The sequence below is a fragment of the Peromyscus leucopus genome, chromosome 5, assembly GCF_004664715.2.
Source record: "Peromyscus leucopus breed LL Stock chromosome 5, UCI_PerLeu_2.1, whole genome shotgun sequence".
In the NCBI taxonomy this organism is placed as follows: domain Eukaryota; kingdom Metazoa; phylum Chordata; class Mammalia; order Rodentia; family Cricetidae; genus Peromyscus; species Peromyscus leucopus.
The window spans coordinates 57,757,931-57,778,079 of record NC_051067.1 but is presented as its reverse complement, the minus strand read 5'-3'; the positions used below and the strand labels follow the sequence as shown (position 1 = coordinate 57,778,079).

Genomic DNA, 20,149 nt, shown 5'->3' with positions numbered 1-20,149 from the left:
AGTCATAGGCACACCCAGAAGTCACCTTGACAACGAATACAAACCATCACAGCAGGTCTTCAAAATTCTCCGAACCATAATATATTTAACACATACATAAACACACATATATACACATACATACATACATCACACATATACACACAATTTAAAATATTTAATACTATGATAAGAAGTGCCTTCTATTGTGTTGGTAGTGATGGTAATACAAGGGGTATTATAATTACCAAATTTTTCAAAAAAAGAAAAGACAAGTTGATTTCCTTAGTGAGTTTTTTTTTCTCAAAGAAATGATGATAATGAACCAAGAGGTGGAATATTAGTACTGAATAATTAAGAATGGGAATTCCTTATTCCTACGAAAGGAAAAGAGCACAAATCACTTGGGACTTACTCAGTCCTTACAGCAGTATTCAGAACAGCCCCTAGTAAACCCCTTCATAAAAAGAAACCAAATGACTCTCACACTTAAATAGAACCATACACTTGTACACAATTTTATAAAAATCCCTTTAATGTTGATGAAAATAAGTCAGTGAGACCTGACTCATGGAATTCCAAGGTCTTAAGCCGGGGCAGCTGAAGTATTTGCCACAGGCACAATCCAGAGTCCTCTAACCTTCTGAGTCGTTCCAGTAAGAGCAAGGATCGCACCTCTGAGACTCGCTCCTAGCTCCTAGACATGGGGATTTGTTAATATTTATAGTGTATCTGAGGTCTGTGACTAAAAGCACTCCAAGAATGTAAACTATCTGAAGGAGAAACAAAAGACATCTTTTTTTTTTTTTTTTTTGCTTATTAAAATGAAATAAATGCAACTTGTTTGACCAAAATGGGCCTGATATGGCTAAGCTTAAATTAGCACATCATTTTAGAAATTAATGAAGTAAAACACATCCATTCATAGTCCCTTATAGTTAGAGCTGCCAGAGAGAAATGTCAGCACAGTCCATTATTTTTAACTTCATTATAACAATAGAAAGGACAGGTGAAAAGCAAAGCCCTTGTCTTCATAGAGCAAAAGCTGAAGAATTCGGAACAAAAAGAATGTCTCTCCATGGAAGTAGAGAAACAATTTTCTTCAGGAAATATGCTGTCGATATCTTCTTGTGGAAAAATAATTTGGATCCTCTATATTCAACTGTCTAAGATCAAGGGAAAGATTACACACTTTTAATTCAAGTATGTGTCTATCACCCTTAATCATAAGCTAAGAAGGGAAAATATGAAGAATCACGAAGCATTCTGTGAGTTCAAAAAGTGAAACACTAATTTCTGTGAACATTTGTCTTAAAGCAGCCAGAAGGAAAAGTCAATCCAAATTCCAGGGAATTTTAATCCATGTGCCATGCACATTTTCTTAGTCTTTTATAAGATAGAATCAAAGGATTGCATTTTCTAAGAACTCATTTCTAAGAAGCTTAAGCCCTAATCAGTTAAGTGTGACATAGGCCTGAAATGGGGTTTGGTGTCAAGTAATTAAGAATGAAGTTCAGAGTGATATAAATTGACAGTGGACTCATGTTATCACTCTGGAATTGTCCAGGATGCAGCTCATTGTTTCTTTGACAGATATTTACTTGACCCTGAGTATGGCTTTGGATATCAATCTCTGTGGGACAAATTGCCCAACCTTAGTAACTAAAAGCATCTCTCGTTTACTTGCTTGTGGTTTTACAGGTCAAGAATTTGGGGTGGTTCTGGAATAGTGACTTTATGACTTGTCATATTCCTGGGGGTAGCCAGATCTGATCACATCGACCAGGCACATGAAGGGGAAGACCATACAACTCCTCATCCTCCTTCTTGCCAAGTGCCTACCTTGGACTTCTTTTCCTAGCAATTAAGATAGTAAAACGAGGGTTATGAATACTCAAAATCAAAGGCTCCACTTTGTAAGGTCCAGGCTAGGAAATTAGATGGCATCATTTCTACTGATGTTTATTGGTCAAAACAGGTCACAGAACAGGCAGCATCTGGGAATGGGAAGTGTGGCGTGGCATCACAGAGGAGCACTGAGATGGGGCAGGTTGAGACAGCTATTCCTGTAGTACCATCTAGCACAAACTTAGGCAGTTAGTACACACCATCTCATAAAGAGCGCCTCTTGGATTTTCCTTTTTGAACATTTTGTTTCATTCATGACATGGCTTACAGCAGGATGCTACTAAAACAAAACTATGTTCAAAATGTGCTTGTTGTACAAGTACAAGGACCTGAGTTTGTTTTCCAGACCCATGTGAAAATCTGGCTGTGGTGAATCAAGGTCTTTCCTGGGCCAGACACATGCATATTCCATGGCCTTCCGTGTATTGCCTTCCCGGGATGCTCCCTGCATTGATATGGCTCCATCGTGAATTTTAACCCTAGAATTCACCTTCTTCCAACTGGCCATTTGCTAACACCTTGAGTTTTTACCACCTCTGACACTTTGCACAGGCCATGTTCCTTCTCTGTGTGCCATCACATCTTGTGCACATAGATATCTGAGCAGACATGGCAGTCCTTAGCTCTGTCCCCACTGTGGTGGAGAGCAGGATCTCTGTCTATCCCCAGTGTAGACCACCATTAACAAAGAACACTACATATATAACAAGAGGTCAGGAAACATGGCTGTCAGTTTAGTGCAGGTACATAACCAAGCAGCAGAATAACTGGGAGAGAGACCAGAAAACCCTAAACAGGAAGAAGGTGGGCGTGATAAAGAGAGTCAGAGCTGTGGAGGGCTTGCAGTAGTAAGACAGAGCAAAAGCTGGCATGGAAGGGGCAAGAGCGATGAAGAGAATGTTCCAGAAAAACGAAGGACACAGGACAAGGACGGAAAGCGAAACAACGTGTGTTTCAACAGGAGAGATGCCAGTTGCGGTGAAGGTTAAGAAAGAAACAATGGAAAGCTAGAAATGGCTTAACCTCAGAGCTGATGGTGAGCATCCATGTGAATGTAGCAAGAAGCACCCGGGAAGGCACCCGAATCCAAAGGGAGAATGCTCCGAAACCCAAGCTGTCCATCTATTCCATGTGACCAAAGACCTTCGTTGGGCCACACTGACCAGACAGCTTTAAAGTGACACTGTGTGCTTGCATGCCGATGGATCCATACTTTCATCCTGCATTCTAGCTGACAAGGTACAGGAGATGCTGTCTTATTGAGAACTGAGGAGAGGTGATGTGGCAGTCAAGAGCCAACCAAGAAAGATCTACCTGGAGAGAACTCTTAGCCTTATTTGGGGCGTAGGGGAGACAGACTATAAAGAAAGCAATCTAAGTGATGTGAGAAGGAGTTTCTACTAAATACCGCAAAAGCGTATGGTTGCTCAGCTGACTCTGAACCCGAACCAGTATAACTCACAGGTAACTGGCTTTTCTTGTCTGCCAGGTACTGTCAATATCTCTTCACAGCTATTGACTCATCGAGCCCTTGTAACTACTTTTGAGATTGGTCCTATTGTTATCTTGAGTTTACAGACGGGGAAACTGAGGTTAGATAGCTTGCTCAAAGCCATGAGCTGGAAGTTGGACCCAGGTGGTCTGATGTTGCAATCTATGCATTTTGTTCTTGAGATTGTTACTGGTACATATTAATTATACAGAATACTGATTTCATTGTGATGTCATACATGCACATTTTATTCTCTCCCTTTTTCCCCTCCCCTTCACTACTGATCCCTTCCTTTTCACTAATAGTTTCCGTTTTGCTTTTACCTCTTCTTTTTTTCCTCTCTTTCTCTAAAGTTTACAGAGAAAAAAATATTGAGAGAAAATACGCAGTGCTTGTCTTTCTGAGTCTGGCTTATTTTGCTTATCACAATCTCCAGCTCCATACATTTTCTTTAAAATGCCGCAATTTTTTCTTATTATTATTGTCTTTGAAACAGATTTCAAACTTGAAATCCTCCTGCCTCATCCTCTCCAGGCCTCGAATTTAATTTTGCTCACTCCTGTGTATGTGTGTGAGAGAGAGAGGAGAGAAAGAGAGAAAGACTTTGTGAGTGAATGCCACAGCTGTGTGTGCTCCCAAGGAAACTCCCCAAAGGCATTAGATACCTGGAGCTGTAGTTACACCCCCCAATGTGGGTGCTTGGAATTGAACCCTGGTCTTCTGAAAGAGCAGGAGATTAGAATTCATTTCCAGCATCCACATCAAGTAGCTGACAACCACCCGTAACTCTGCCTCCAGGAGATCTGACTACCTCCTCTGGCCTCCATAAGCACACACACACACACACACACACACACACACACACACACACACACACTCACATTCATAAATAAACATAAGTATAAATGAAACAATTAAGTATTTCTGAAGCAGTGGCTTTGAGCAGCTGAAGATGCTCCTCTTCTCTGCTTTCTTAATGGTGGCGATCTGCTTCCGTCCCGACCTTCATGCCCTGCAAATTTTCCTTTCTGGTGTATCCAGAAACCTGATTTATTTCTTTATGTACTTCTTTCCTCCCAACTGTATTCCAAACTCCTAATTTTTTTAAACAAATCTGGAAATAAAATAAACTATATTAGAATCTTCATCCATTCTTCTGGACTTACTCATCCCATTCTCAAACTCCCCCCAGGCTCACACTGAACTTTCCCTTTCTCTTTCTTCTTTCACTCACTCTTTGGTATTTTGCGCTCAATGTTTAATAAATACCCTGAACAATTTAAAATGTTGCATTCTGTCAAGGGGCATGTGACTCAGTGACAGAGCGTGTGCTGGTCATGTGTTCAATATCTAGTGCCACACACAAGCATGCAAAGACAAATTCTCTCTCTCTCTCTCTCTCTCTCTCTCTCTCTCTCTCTCTCTCTGTGTGTGTGTGTATGTGTGTCTGTCTGTCTGTTTTTCTCTGTCTCTCTCTCACACACAGAGTGATACTGATACTGATTACTGTACCTTGCAGAGAAATATTAATTTTTTAATTAAAATGAGTAAGAATGCAGCCTGATTAACATTCTTGAGCAATAACTATGATGTTTGAACTTTGTGGAAATATTTTGGGAATTTGAAAATTAATGTGCCACAGGACATCTTAAAATTATTTTAGCTTGTGCCTGATAGTGCTTTGAATTTGCCTTTGAATCAGGAGATTTTCGTATGTATATAAATCAGTATATTCATGTCAACTCTTGATGCTTCCTGTGATAGTTGCTTATTATTATTATTTAACAGATTCCTGAAACACTTGGTTTCAAAACACTAAAAAAGATACCCTTGTTCAAAGTATTTCTTTTCTCTTTAACTCCAAAAGCATCATTTAGAGGTTAGAGATGCAGCTCAGTTGGTAGCATGCTTGCCGAGCATTCATAAAGTCCCAGGTTGAATCCTCAGCACCTATATGATGGCTCACACCCACCGTATTCCAGGGGACCTTATGCCAGGGGATCTGATGCCTCCACTGGCACCAGGCATGCAAGCGATACACAGACAAACACAGGCAAAATATCCTACACATGATAGATAGATAGATAGATAGATAGATAGATAGATAGATAGATAGATAGATAGATGGATGGATGGATGGATGGATGGGTCTTTAAAAGCATCCTTTAAAAATTTTCTCCAATGGAGTGTCACTAAGTAAAGCAACAACACTCCAGGGCAGGCCCCAATGCCTAGGAATCCTTGACAAAATGAACTCAATAGCATTTTTGTGAATTTCTTGTTTTGTTTGTTTTGGCATTTTTTAAAATCTTATTGGTCTTTTATCTGTTTCTTTTGACTGTCATTTTTGTGTTTTTTTATGGAGGGGCTGTTTCTTGCTTATTTTGTTTCTTGTTTTGTTAGGGGAGGAGCGAGAGAGAACATAAAATTAGGTAGATAAGGAGGTGGGGCGGATCTGGGAGGAGTTGGGAGAGGGAGAAAACATGGATAAAATATGTTGTATGAAAAATTTTAAACTATAGTAAGAATAATTAGTTAATTAAAAACAAACGCATTGCCAAAAACACAATCTTAACAATGTTATGTTTTGTTTTTGATTGGTTACAAAACAAAATCAGAATGGCAATGGAGTATTCACATTTGAGAAAATGAGCAATTTTCAAAAGCAAAACAAATTAATTGAATGTAACTATTAGCCACGGGCCGGAGATACACCCATTTGGCAGAGTGCTTTAGGAGCATGCACAAAGCCCTAGTATCAGTCACCAGCGATACTATGAGCACGGTAGTGCACACCTGTAATTGGAAGACAGAACAAAGAGGTTGAGAAGTTCAAGGTCATCCTTGGTTACATGAGGAGTTCGGGCTAGCCTGGGCTACATAAGACTTTGCCTCAAAAGTATATATACATATACATATATATGCAAAAATATTAGCCCTGAAAATTAATTAGAATAAATAACTTTAAATAGCTGCCTAGGTAGAGAATCTTCATGACCCCTTTTCCAGGGAGCAGAGACCAAGTATCTAGCAGACAGTTGGTTACTAATGCTTCCTTCCCCTTAGCTTTATCTTTCTGCCATATTCAGACTCACCACTGCTAGTGTGTTCTGTTCTGGTGTATGTGAGGAGGCATAAGTGGTGTATGTGGTCTTATGTGTCTTCATACATGTGAGAGTGCATGCCAATGCAGAAGCCAGGAGAGGATGCTGGTGTCCTGCTCTATTATCTCTCACTTACTGCCTAGAGGTGGGGTCTCCCACTGAACCTGGAGCTACCTCACTAGATTGGTAGCCTGGGAATCCCAGTGATCCTCCAGTCTCTGACCCCCACAATGCTGGAGTTCTGGACCAAGTGCTTGGCCACAGCCAGTGGGTGCAGGGGATCATGGAACTCAAGTCTTCATGCTTATACTTCTCCTCCCACACCGAGCCATCTCCCCAGTTCCAATACAATGCTTTTAGATGATGTATATATTCAGTCATAGAGGAAAGAAGGAAACTATTTTTTAAAGTATAAAATAAGTATATATGGACTAACCTATTGGGGAGAAACCCTTTAGAACATTGCTCCCCATAAAATATCTTGGATAATTTTCACCACACTCTTTTCCAATGCCTGAAATTTTGCCAATTTAGGACTTTGAAAGACAAGGATCCTTTTAAAAATTCAATGCTGCTGACATTTCCTCTATACCTTAGACTGGTTTAGTCAATCAGAGAAAAGTGGGAATTTTTTAATTTAAATTTTAAATTCGTCTTATTGAGTTAAATATGTGTTGATCAGACACCTAACCACACTGGGCATCATTTGGATTCCAAAGATGCAGGGATAAAAAGAGAAGATGCTAGCCCTCAGGAGGCCTGCTTTCTTTTGGAGCAGGAAGACTAAGGGAGTGAACACCAGCTCAGAGAGAGAAGGCTGAGCAATGGCCAGCACCATAAATGCAGGCAAAGGGCGGAGAGCTCAGGGGAACTTCTGCAACCTGGCCTGCTTTTAGATTGCTAAATGTATGACTCAGAAAAAAAAAAATCTCTCATACATGTTCATTGCCACAAATCATGGTTAAGAAAACCAAAACAAAAAAACAAGAAGATGCAGATGAGTCACTGGGCGACACAGAAACAGCATGCCATGGGTCCCATGCTGGACCCACACATCTTCCAACGCTAGTGTTCTGTCCTCCAGGAGGGCTGAAGCCATGGGTGGCTCTCTTACTACACTGCATTCTTTTGTTACTCTGCAGGGCCCAGCTCTTAGTAGTGGGCAGCGAAATCTGGCTCCTAGGTGAATGTTTTCATCCCTAAGATGACAGCTGTGATCCTTATGCATAAGGTTTATCTCACTTTCATTTTCAATCTCTAACCTTTTGTTGCCTATGACTGGATTCTTTGCAGCTAGGAAAATGAGCAGAAGAAATCTCAAGAATGGCTTCATTAATTCCGACTCATGAAGCTCAGCCCCAAAAGCTTTCACTTCCTGTTCTCCTCTGACCTTCTGGCTGTGTCACCTCTGGGGGTGTTTTGCCCTGCTCTGTGGTTGTGGTCACTCAAGCGTACTCCGCTCCCCAAATACTTCCTGGGAAAGGAACCACCCTCATTCATTTCTACACCGAGGTTTTCCTGGCCTCTTTTCTTAAGCCCTCAAGATAGAACCCATCTCTGAGAAATTCCTCACGTCTTCACACACAAAGATAAAGGCAGCAAGATATAGAATTGGACTCGGCAGCTTCAACTAAAAAAGTCTTGTTTTCCTTCCTGTGTCAAGGTGAGAATTCTCCCACAGATACAAGTTAGGGCATTCTTCCAGTGAGCAGTGATTGCCTCCAGTGTCTTGAAGTATATCAGTTTCTCAGATCTTCACATCACACCCTGTGATGTTTACTGCTAAACCATTAGCTGTCGTAGTTTACCTGTCTCTTCTATCTCAGTTTTCTGGTTGTATTTATCTAAATCATCTTCACTCTAGTTGAGCTAAGACTGTGTGGTTTTGCAAATGAAATCCGTTGTGGGTTTCTGCATATGTCTCCTCCCTCTGTTTACTAAACTTTTTTATTTTAAAAATATTGAATGTCTGTTTTCATCATGACAGTTGTGTGAGGGAAGATTATTTTGGCTCAGGGCTCTTTTAAACAAATTTGAGGTTATTTAGAAGGACATACTGTTAAGAACCAGAAATAAGCGCTGTAGTGAAAAATGTATCTTTAATAATGATTGAATCCCCTTTAAAATTTAAGTTTGTACATAAAAGATCGTGCAGTTCATGAGTCTAGACTTTATATTTTGATCAAAGAAGATCTGTTTAGGTTTTCTAAACAAGGAAGTAATTGTTAATTTTATTTTCAGTTTTTAAACTTGCACCTTTTTAATTTTTTAAACTTTGTGTGGATGTGTGTGTAAATGATCTGTGTGAGATGTAGGTGCATGTGTGCCACAGTGCACCTGTGAAGGTCAACTTCATGCCTTCCACCTTTGTTTTGAGACACAGTCTGACATGGTCTTACTTGCTGCTGGGCTGCACAATCCAGGCCAGATGTCCCACAGGCTTCTCCTGGATCCACCTCCCACCTCCACCTCCCACCTCCACCTCCTGGATCCACCTCCTGGATCCACCTCCCATCTCCACCTCCTGGATCCACCTCCCATCTCCACCTCCTGGATCCACCTCCCATCTCCACCTCCCACCTCCACCTCCTGGATCTACCTCCCATCTCCACCTCCCATCTCCACCTCCCATCTCCACCTCCCACCTCCACCTCCCATCTCCACCTCCCACCTCCACCTCCTGGATCCATCTCCCATCTCCACCTCCTGGATCCACCTCCTATCTCCACCTCCTGGATCCACCTCCCACCTCCACCTCCCATCTCCACCTCCCATCTCCACCTCCTATCTCCACCTCCTGGATCCACCTCCCATCTCCACCTCCCATCTCCACCTCCCACCTCCACCTCCCATCTCCACCTCCCACCTCCACCTCCTGGATCCATCTCCCATCTCCACCTCCTGGATCCACCTCCCATCTCCACCTCCTATCTCCACCTCCTGGATCCACCTCCCATCTCCACCTCCCATCTCCACCTCCCATCTCCATCTCCCATCTCCACCTCCCACCTCCACCTCCTGGATCCACCTCCCATCTCCACCTCCCATCTCCACCTCCCATCTCCACCTCCCATCTCCATCTCCCATCTCCACCTCCCATCTCCACCTCCTGGATCCACCTCCCATCTCCACCTCCCATCTCCACCTCCTGGATCCACCTCCCACCTCCACCTCCCACCTCCACCTCCCATCTCCACCTCCCACCTCCACCTCCCATCTCCACCTCCCATCTCCACCTCCCATCTCCATCTCCCATCTCCACCTCCCATCTCCACTTCCCATCTCTGCCTTCTGCCTCCACCTCCTGGCTCCTCCTCCCGGCTTCAACCAACCCCCCACCCCCACCCCACCACCCTACCCACCCCCACTCCTGCTCCACCTCCTAGCTCCATCTCCTGTCTCATCACACCTTAAAGAGCTTTGGAATTACAGGTGCCAGCAACTGCATAAGGAGGGTTTTTCACATGGGCTTCAGGGATCCAAACTCATAAGTTTTGCGTGGCAGGTGCTTTTACCCACTGAGCCATCTCTCTAGCCCCCAAAAAGCAATTTTTGAGGACTACAACTCACATAGCCAATGTAGAAAAGGAACAGGCCACATGAAAAAGCTATTTGTTTAAGATCTATTACTATGATGTAGGGAGGTTATATAACATTCTCAAGCTAACAGATTGAAACTAGTAAGAGTTGAATGCAACAGAAATAACAAGATAAAAAATGTATGGAATTTGTAACATAGGTACATGTGGGAGATGAGGATGAAGTGGGATTCATGGGTGGTTCTAATATTTCTAGCTTGGAAGACTTAGTAGGCAATAATTCCATTGCTCAAGACAAGAGACAGAAGAGAGACATAGGTATCTAAGGAAAAAGTAGAAACCACATTTGGTTTGGCTATGCTTGTGAGATCGGTGAGCCACTTGAACAAGTCTGATGGCGTCTAGTTGAAATTTTGAGAATGAAAGAAATTAGTATATGGTCTAAGAAAACTGTACTTCCAGGTTCATCACCAAGTAGGGTGTCATTCAAGCCATCAAGATAGATAAGATTGGGCAAAACGTTTCTCAGAAAAGAAGGGAGTAAAGTAAAAACCCAAATGTGTCTCCTAATGCTTCTTAAGAAGACAGCTGACTACCAAGAGAAGCTGCAAGGCCAGCAGGGGAGTGCGCCTGCGCGGGCAAGTGTGATTGACACTGGAGAAAAGAAACACGAGGAAGAGACCGAGCATGAGTCATCCAGAGAGCAAGATGGGCAAGTGTGGGCAGGGTGACCCAACTGGCAGAGGGTGGAGCAGTGATGGAAGATAAAGGGATGGTCGGGGAAGCTTATTGGGAAAGGAAGGGGTGGGCCACCCTGTGGGAGAAACAGTGTCTGAAGTTAGTTGTTTGAAATGGCAACCTTGCACTGTGCTTGTCATCGTGAGTGGAGGAGACCGAAGCCACAGAGTGACAGACAAGGGACCCAATGAAAGGATGACAGTGAAGGGTACCAGGGGAAGGAGCCGGCGCGTGGAAGGCTCCACCGAGACAAGGTAGGCAGAGAGAGAAATGAACAGAGAGAAGGAAGCTGAGCGTGTCTTGGGTGTCTTGTGGCTTTCGTTTTCTCTCCAAAATAGACAAGCCCATCTGCCTAGGGTAGAGAAGGAAGAGTGATGGTTTGGGAAACCAAAGAAAAGCAATTGTGAAACAGCCTATTTAGGAAATTCAAAAGGAAACAGACCAAGATGAGATTTTAAAAAAAGAAAAAAAGATCATAGGCAAATCCAGTAAAAAAAAAAAAATCAGATTCCTAGATTATATATTTGGTTTTGCAATTTTGGTAGAAAGAGATATAACATTTACTACTTAACTTTCTGTTTGCTTTTGTTTGTTTCAGGCAGGGTTTTGCATAATCCAGGCTGGCCTTGGATTTTCTAAGTAGTCAAGGCTGTCTTTGAACTCCTGATCCTTCTGCCTCTACCTTCTGAGTACTGGGATTACAGGCATGTGCCACTAGCCCAAGCTCATTTAACTATTTTGAAGTATACAGTTCAAGAGCATTTGCTAGACTCATGATTCTCACCCTGCTTTCCTGCCATCTGTTTTCATAATGGTCTCATCACCCATACAGCACCTTTGCATCCTTAGCCAATAGCTCTCCTTTCTCCGTGCTCTCTGCCTCTGATAATCCCATTCTGCTATGTGTCCTTGAGAATATGCCTGTTCCAGATAGTTGATAATATTTTTTGCTTTTGAAGCATGATTCATAAAACAAGAAAAAGGAAGTGATAAAAGGTCATCATTTTTACAGAACCGACCTAAGAATGAAGACTCCATTTGTAATTTTAATTTATTTCACACATGTATACAATGGAATATGATCATATCCACCCACTCCCTGAATCTTTCCCAAACACCCCTCTCATTCTCTTGTCTCCTTCCTTCTTTCCTTTCTTCCTTTTAAATAACAGTGTACTAAATTTAGTTAGTACTGCCCATTAATACAGGGGTGTCGGGTCAGGCGCATACCAGTGGCCACACCCCAAAGAAGAATGATTCTCCTCCCCCAGCAGCTTTCAACTGCCAGGAACCCCCCAGTTAGGGGTGGGGCCTTGTAAGTTCCTCCCCTGTTCATGCTTTAATTTTGGCAGGGTTGATCTTCTGGACAGGGCAAAGCTGTTGCCATCAGGAACCCATGGCAACTGTGGTTACCTGCACAAGATCAATGGGTCTTTCTTAAATCGCACTCTCTTCACTTAATCTACCACACAGTATGGATTAGAACTCATTTCTACACTTGTACAACATTAGAGTAATGTGAACACCCAATGTATTCAAAATAGCTGCATCTATTGAACCTTTTAACTAGTTTGAACTGAGTATTTCATTTATCATATATGTGCCCACAACAGTGAGAGTCTTTCTCTTTTCCCCTATCCAACTGATAACACAGATTTAAACACTGGTGAACTTTTCCTATTTGGCAGTTCATTTCAGAAAACTATTTGAGTCATTTTAATGTGTTGCTAAAACAGAAGTCCCTAAAAAAAAAAAAAAAAAAAAAAAAAAGCTGTTTGTGCATCATTTAGGAAAATGAAACATTATGCAAACAAATAACCTCTGTTCTTTGTCATATGTGGGTGATGGGAACAGGCCTCTAAAAGAGGTTCAGATGAATGACTAGTGTATCAGACTCAGCTATTTTTAATGGAGATGTTTTCCTACTCTATGAAATAAGAAACGCCATTGGAGGAAATGTCTGATGTTTTGGTTTTTTTTTTTTTTTTGTCTGTGGAGGTTCAACAAAAGATACCAAAATTCCTGAACTGGGAATGAGTGACAACGAGGACCTCTTCTGGTGGACCTATAGTTTGGATAAGGCTTCTCCTACACCTTTCAAACTGGTAGCTACCTATACAACTGTGGCAATTCACAGTGTCAGCTAGACACCAAAACTCACCACTATCCCCTAAATATTACTGACCCAACCTATCAAAAAGGGGAACTACTTTCCTATCTTCTCACTTCCCCAAATTTAGCTCCCCTAATCCAATCCTAGTTGAAAACAGTTATGAGATTATCTTGATTTCATTAGTAGAGATAGGAGTACCGGCCCACCATGGGTGGCATCATCCCCTGGATGGGATCCTGAACTGCAAAAGTGGAGAAGAAATGAGCAGCAATATGCTTTCCTTGCCCATTTCCTCTCGCCCCCCTTCTTCACATTTGTGTGTGTGTGTGTGTGTGTGTGTGTGTGTGTGTGTGTGTGTGTTATGGTCCTCTGTAGAGAACAGAGTACAGGGTAGTTCTCTTTTCATCATGTGTGTTCCAGGGCTCATATTCAAGTAGTCAGGTTTGGCAGTAAGCGCTTTTGCCTTCTGAGCCATCTCACTGGCCCATTATCTGCTTCTTGACTATGAATGCCATGTGACCAGCTGTCCTGAGTTCCTGATACCTTGACTTCCCTGGAAGTCATGCTGGACCAGGCCCTTGAAATGTAAGGCAGAAGAAACCATTCTCCCTTAAGTTGCGTTTGTAAGAGTATTTTATCACAGCAGCAGCAAAAGCAACTAGGCACCCCAGGAGAGCAGATATACTCTTATTTCTATTTCAATGGAGTAAATCATTCTCACAGTCCAGGCCGGGGAACCCTGCAACCCTAAAACTCTTCCAGAGAGTTTGTGAAACTACTGTCTAGGTCTGCTTTTCCTTTTCACTTTTATTTTGTACAGTGAAGTTTTCTTGAAGCTCCATGGTCTGATAGCAGCAGGCAGAGCACAGAAACCCGTATGAGAAGCTCACACCATCTTCTAGTAAGCCATACATTTAAGCCATACATTTAAGAGATTTGCAGAGGATCTGGTGATATAGGTCACTTGCTTAACATGCACAGAGCCCCAGGTCCAGTCCTCAGTACTGCCAGAGAGAGGGAGGCAGAGACAGAGAGACAGGGAGAGACAGAGAGACAGGGAGGTAGAAGCATGAGGATCAGAAGTTCAGGATCGTCTTTGACTTCACAGACAGTTCAAGGCCAGCCTGGGCTACATGAAACCTGGTTCCAAAGAAAGGAAAGAAGGAAGGGAGGGAGGGAGGGAGGGAGGAAGGAAGGAAGGAAGGAAGGAAGGAAGGAGAGTAAGAAATCTTGAGGCAAAATGTGAGAATAAACTTCCACAGAGCAAAAATGAGCAAATGGAGACCCATGTGCTAGAGTGCACCTTGCACACATTAGATAGAGATGCAGAGGAGTGTAAATAGCACCTTGCTTTGATTTCAAAGCTTGAAAAATATGCTATATGTAGAATACATATTTTAAGCATCACACACATATATATCATGTCTAAAGTTTGGGAGATAATGAACTCCAAATTCAGCCTAGTAATTAATAGAGGCTAGTTGAGGGTACAAAATCAAAGACATTCGAAATGTCAAATGTATCAATTATGTTTTCTTTTTGAGTTGGAATTAAAGGTATATTGTTCATGAACATTTTTTAATGGTTTGTATAACTGAATGGATTTATTGTATAAGGTGAAACTAATACTTGTATATAACGCAAAAGGAGAAATGCAAGCTGATTTTTAAAGTAGGCAAAGGTCTTGAATAAACATTTCTTTAAAGAAGATATGTAAATAACCAACAAACACATGAAAAGATTCTGAGCCCCACTGATAATTAGAAACATGCAAATTGTAACCACATGATCTCATACCCATTACCATGACTATTAGAAAAACAATAGAAAATAAGAAATAGAAACCTGGTGATTTTGTGCACTGTTTTCAGGAATGAAAAATGATGTAGCTGATAGACAAAGCAGTTAGGTGGTTCCTCCAAACATTAAAAATAGAGTTCTGGGATCTAGCTCAGTGGTAGGGTACTTGCCTACCATGCATGAGGGTCAATCCCCAGCACCGCACACAAAAGAAATAAAAACAGAATTTAAGAATGAAAATAGAATAGAAACCCCAGCACGTCTAATCAGAACATATACAAAGGAATTGAAAGCAGGGACCTGGATAGATATTTGCATATTCATGCTCATATGAGCATTATTTACAGCAGCCAAGAGGTGGAGACAGCCCAAAAATCCTTAACAGATGAATGGACGATGTATACAGAAGGGACTATTACTGACTCGGAAAAAGGAAGGAATCCCTTCTCATGCTCCAGCACAAAACCTTGAGAACATGATGCTGAGAAAGACAGTCACCAAGTGCCAGCTTCTGTATGATTATTTGTTACTTAAACTCCCTAGTGTGGTGGCTCAACAGTTAGACCCCGAGGAAGAGGATGTTGTGAGCATCCAACAGGAAGTTGTGAACCTCATCAGAACAAAGTAGAATATTAGTTGCCAAGGGCTGGGAAAGAGGTTGAAGTTTCATAGGTGTGGTTTCAAATTTTCCAGATGAAAAAGTTTGGAAATGGATCTGTAGCAATATGGATAGACATACTGCTACTTCAATGCAAAGTGCAAATGATCTCAATAGTGAATTTTATGTTATGTGGGTTTTTTCCACAGTTAAAAGGGAAATCGTATTAGCTATAACAAGATTTTGTGTGAACACGAGATTTCCAGATTCCCTTCAGTTACATAACTATCATAAAAATGAGTTAGTTATCTAATTGAATATCTTTGCCCAGATTCTGCACATCAGTCTAGTCTTAGTGTGATTTTATAGTAAACATTCTTCACTTTTAGAATATTCCACACTTTCCTCCACCTGCATAACCCTAATCCAAAGGACACTGGTGAGGGATTATGGAGATGGCTCAGAGGATAAAGTACTTGTCACCTGAGCATGAATGCTGAGGTTTGGATCCCCAGCACCCACATGAAAGCTGAGACCTCCTTGTAATCCCAGAACTCTTAGGTGGTGGCTGGCTGTAATCCCAGAACTCTTAGGTGGGCAAGCTGGCTAGCTTAACCAGTTAAATTAAATTCAAAGAGTGAACTCCAGATTGAGCAAGAGATCTTGCCTCAATAATAAAGTGGGGAGTGATTGAGGAAAGCACCCAAGGTCAACTGCTGTATCCACATGCATGTGTGCATGCATGCATGCATGCATACACAAGCAGATACTTGTTACCATATGGACACATGGACATGCACATTGTAGATGAATACACATGCAATAAAAGCCAGTAATAAATGCCACTCTAGGATTCTCGCTCACATACTGCTTTCGGTTTGGTGAAGTCGGGAGCCCCCTTAAGGCATGTTGGATTGCTCTTGCCTTGTGAACTAGGATGCTACTCTGTATAGAACTTGATGGCATTACTCCTATAGCCCCATGAGTGCTTCTTCACATCCCCGAGACTATATGCACTTGTCAGTGTGCCCAGCTTTTTATGTGGATTCTGACCACCAAACTTAGGCTTGTGAGGCAAGGCCTTTACTGGCTGAGCCACATGTTAAACATGTTAAACACTTGTAAGTGCATGATTTGGTTCCCTAAAGTCATTGACCTTGTTCTGCAACTCTGGCCACTATCCATCTCCATAAGTGTTTCATCTTCCCAAACAGCATCTCTGTGCCCATTAGGAAGTAATCCCCTTGACCTCAGCATCCTCTCTGTCCTCAGCATCTCACCAGTCCAGTTCTCGTGTGCAAATGTCCATACCTTTTGTCACTGCGACTAAGTTTACTTAGCGCAATGTTCTTAAGGTTAATCTATGTTGTAGTGGGTGTCAAAACCTCCTTCTTCTTTAGGTCTGAATATTCCTGGTGCAGAGGTTTGGATACCCAGCACCCATGTAAAAGCTGAGGCCTCCTGATAATTCTAGAACTCTTAGGAGATAAGGACAGATTCCTCTGGGCAAGCTGGCTAACTAAACCAGTTGAATCAAAACAAAATGGTGAACTCCAGACTGAGTGAGAGATCCTGCGTCAATAAATAAAGGAAGACATCCTAGGTCAACCCCTGGCTTCTACATGCTTGTGCATGCACTGACACACATTTGCGATTATATATACACATGTATGTTCATACATGTATTACTGACTGTAATAGTCTACTTTACCCTGTTCAGCCTCAATTACCTCTCCTGTAGAACTAGACATAGTCCATTTTTCATAGGGCACTGTTTAGAGTTAGTGAGAATACACATAGAGAAAGAGAAGGCACAGGCTCACATATTGGATGTGAATTCTATTCCCTTCCCTTCTCTTCCCATAACTCCCCTCATATATGTTCACATGGGCGTATGAAAGCCAGATGACACCATGCCCGGCATTTCCAGACCACATCCATCTTGGGTTTTGAGGCAGGATCTCTCCCTGGCCTGTAGCTCAGCAGGTAGGCAAGGCTGGCTTTGTGGGTAACCCCAGGGATCTGGCCGTCTCCATTTCCCCAGGGCTAGGGCTACAAGCACACTAGCATGCCCAGCTTTTGGTTGCTGTCTTCACATTATTCCTGTAGATTGAGATAAGGTCCTCATGCTTGCCAAGCAAGTATTTTACTGACTGAGCTATCTTTCCAGCCCCATCCTTCCTTTCTTCTTCTAAATTGTAAGTTTCATGAGGAACAAGGGCAAACATATGCCATTCTCACTTCCCTAGTCCCTGATGTCATACTTTAGTGGAGGCTCTAGAATTTCTGTTGTGCTGAATTGAAAGAATGGGAGATCATCATTATTTGGTAAATTGGAACGCAGCTCCCAGAGCACTAGTATTATAAAATTATTCTGCTTACCTACATTTTCCCACTATCCTGACCGATTTAGATTGGTAACAAGGAAAATTATAGCAAGCCCCACCACTCAGGAAAACCAAGTGTACAGAATGCATTGCAGGTTGCCCTCTTACCTGGTAGCTTAGGTAAGAGAGAAGGCTGACCTGTCTTGGGCTACATTAAGATACTCTGCCAGGCTAAATGAATCCCATCAACATGTGAGGACCTGGTTTTCCATTATCTTAATTTGTTGTCCTTGGCCTAAGTTAATTAGAGTTCATCACTATAGAGTTAATTATAGTACAACATAACATGCTGTTAACAGCGTACTCTGCCATCACTGCGTTATTAGAATGGACAAGCCAGTACCTCAGCAGACAGGGTGACTGATCTTTACAAAGGCAAGCTTGCCTGATGAGGAAGCTTGAGTGATGCTAATCTGGATGGAAATGCAAAGCCACTTTCCACAGCGGATGCCAAATGACAGGAATTAACCCCAAAGCCGTGACTCTGAGGCAAATAGTTCACCTTGTTTCTGACTGAATGTCTCCACTGGTTCAACTCCATGAAAAAATGTATTTTGATTTTTGTGTGTGTGCACGTTCATGTGGAGGCCTGAGCTCAAATTCCGGTGTCTCTTTCAGTTGTTCTCATCTTATTTTTTGAAACAGGGCCTCTCACTGAAGCTGGTCTTGCGAATTTGGCTAAACTGATTGGTGTTGGAGCCCAGAGGATCCTCTGGTCTCAGCTCCCCAGCTCTGGGATGATAGACAAACATTTTGTATGGGGGTACTGGGGATCCAACCCTGGTCCCCAGGGTTATCTACAAGCACCTCACTGACTGAGTCACTTCCCAGGCTGGAGCTTTTGATTCTTTAATCGGAGTTTCTCCCGTATGTCTCTGTTCAGAATTCCTCAAAGACGGTGATTTTGCTGTCATAAACTCAATGATATGATCAGTTTGTCTTACCTGGGTGTAAGGTAAGAGGGGGGGGGACAGGGGGGACAATGGTACTGGCTTTGAGGCTGTATGCAAAATAAAGTGTAACATTTAGCACTATGAGACAACCCAAATACTTCCTGCAGCTGGGAGGATATATCTGATATTCTTTTTGTTTTGTTTTGTTGTTGTTCTTATTGTTGTTTTGAGACAGATTTCTTTGTGTAGCTCTGGCTGTCCCGGAACTTGCTCTGTAGACCAGGCTGGCCTCGAACTCAGAGATCCTCCTGCCTCTGCCTCCCAGAGTGCTGGCTTTGCTATTCTTTTCAGTCTTGACAAGAACCTTCACAGAACACAAGCAAAACCAAGTCACTGCCCGTTCAACTGAGAACAGTGTAGTTGATAATGAGTGATGACAGAGCCAGGTGTGGTGGTGAATGCTTGCTGTCTCAGCACTTAGGAGACAGGCAGGAGTGCTTCAAGTTTGAGTCCAAGCTAGGATACAACATTGACTTCGAAATCAGCCTGGGCTACATAGCAAGACTTTGTCTCATAAAACAAACAAATAAACAAAAGGAATAATGAGGTTTGGTGTGATGGTCCATTCCTGTAATTGCTGGGCTTGGGGGTGGGGCAGGGCCGAATTAGGAGGCCACAAGGTCGAGGCCAGCCTAAGCTCGTTAGTTAGTAAGACCTGTGTCTGAAAGCAAAGCTCAGGACAGTGGTGACAACTAACTGAACAGCATAGCATGGCTTGTGTTTCTGTTCCCTGGTGGTGTTTCTTCCGGCCCAGCACCTCACTCAGCCCTGTTGAGTATCTCTGAAAAACAGCTCCCTGGGAAGTGAGTAACCTTGTCAGCCAGCCTGCTGTGTGAGGAGGAAGTTCATTGGATGAGGGTGTTTTCAGGGTCTGGAGGCGTCTGTTTGCTTTCCTCATGTAACCACAAAGTAGCGGTTAGTTTCTCTCTTAGAGATAAGAATGACAGCCGGGCGGTGGTGGCGCACGCCTTTAATCCCAGCACTCGGGAGGCAGAGGCAGGTGGATCTCTGTGAGTTCGAGGCCAGCCTGGGCTACCAAGTGAGTCCCAGGAAAGGCGCAAAGCTACACAGAGAAACCCTGTCTCGAAAAACCAAAAAAAAAAAAAAAAAAAAAAAAAAAGAATGACAGGAGTTGAGGCAGGCCTTCATATGCCGGTGAACTCTTTATTTTGAGAATATACCTGGAGATTTAGTCATGATGTTGGTAGTTAGTTAGGTATGAGTTGGCTTGAAGGATGCGTAAGCCTTCCCTTCCAATCAGCAGTTTGTAAACCCTCAAGAACTGAAGTTACATGGCTCTCATCACTGATCCAAAGACAGTGAGCTGAGTTCTGTCTCTGGCCCTAAGTGGAAACATTCTAAACTGTGCAGAAGATCATAAGATTACTATCAAGCAGGAGGGCTTTCTGGTTTAAAAAAAAAAAAAAGACCCACTATTCCTTTCCTTAAGAATTCACTGAAGTGGGCCTCTCAACCCCTTGAACCGGAAACTGGCCCTCAGTAAATCCACCCGTTCTAGGGCCTTTAGAAATAGTATA

At 42.6% G+C, this 20,149-nt stretch overlaps 1 protein-coding gene across 2 annotated transcripts in view; it reads left to right on the top strand.

Annotated features, from left to right (window-relative positions):
• The window catches only part of Prkcq (protein kinase C theta), a 136,027-nt gene that overhangs the window by 12,949 nt on the left and 102,929 nt on the right, over positions 1-20,149 (top strand). Inside the window, exon 1 of one of the 2 annotated variants that reach the window (XM_028891430.2) lies at positions 10,808-11,014. The exons of the other annotated variant lie outside the window; for it this stretch is intronic. The gene's annotated coding sequence lies outside the window, so the exon portion shown is untranslated. Of the gene's footprint in view, positions 1-10,807; positions 11,015-20,149 lie in introns of those variants that run through there. 2 annotated transcript variants of the gene reach the window in all.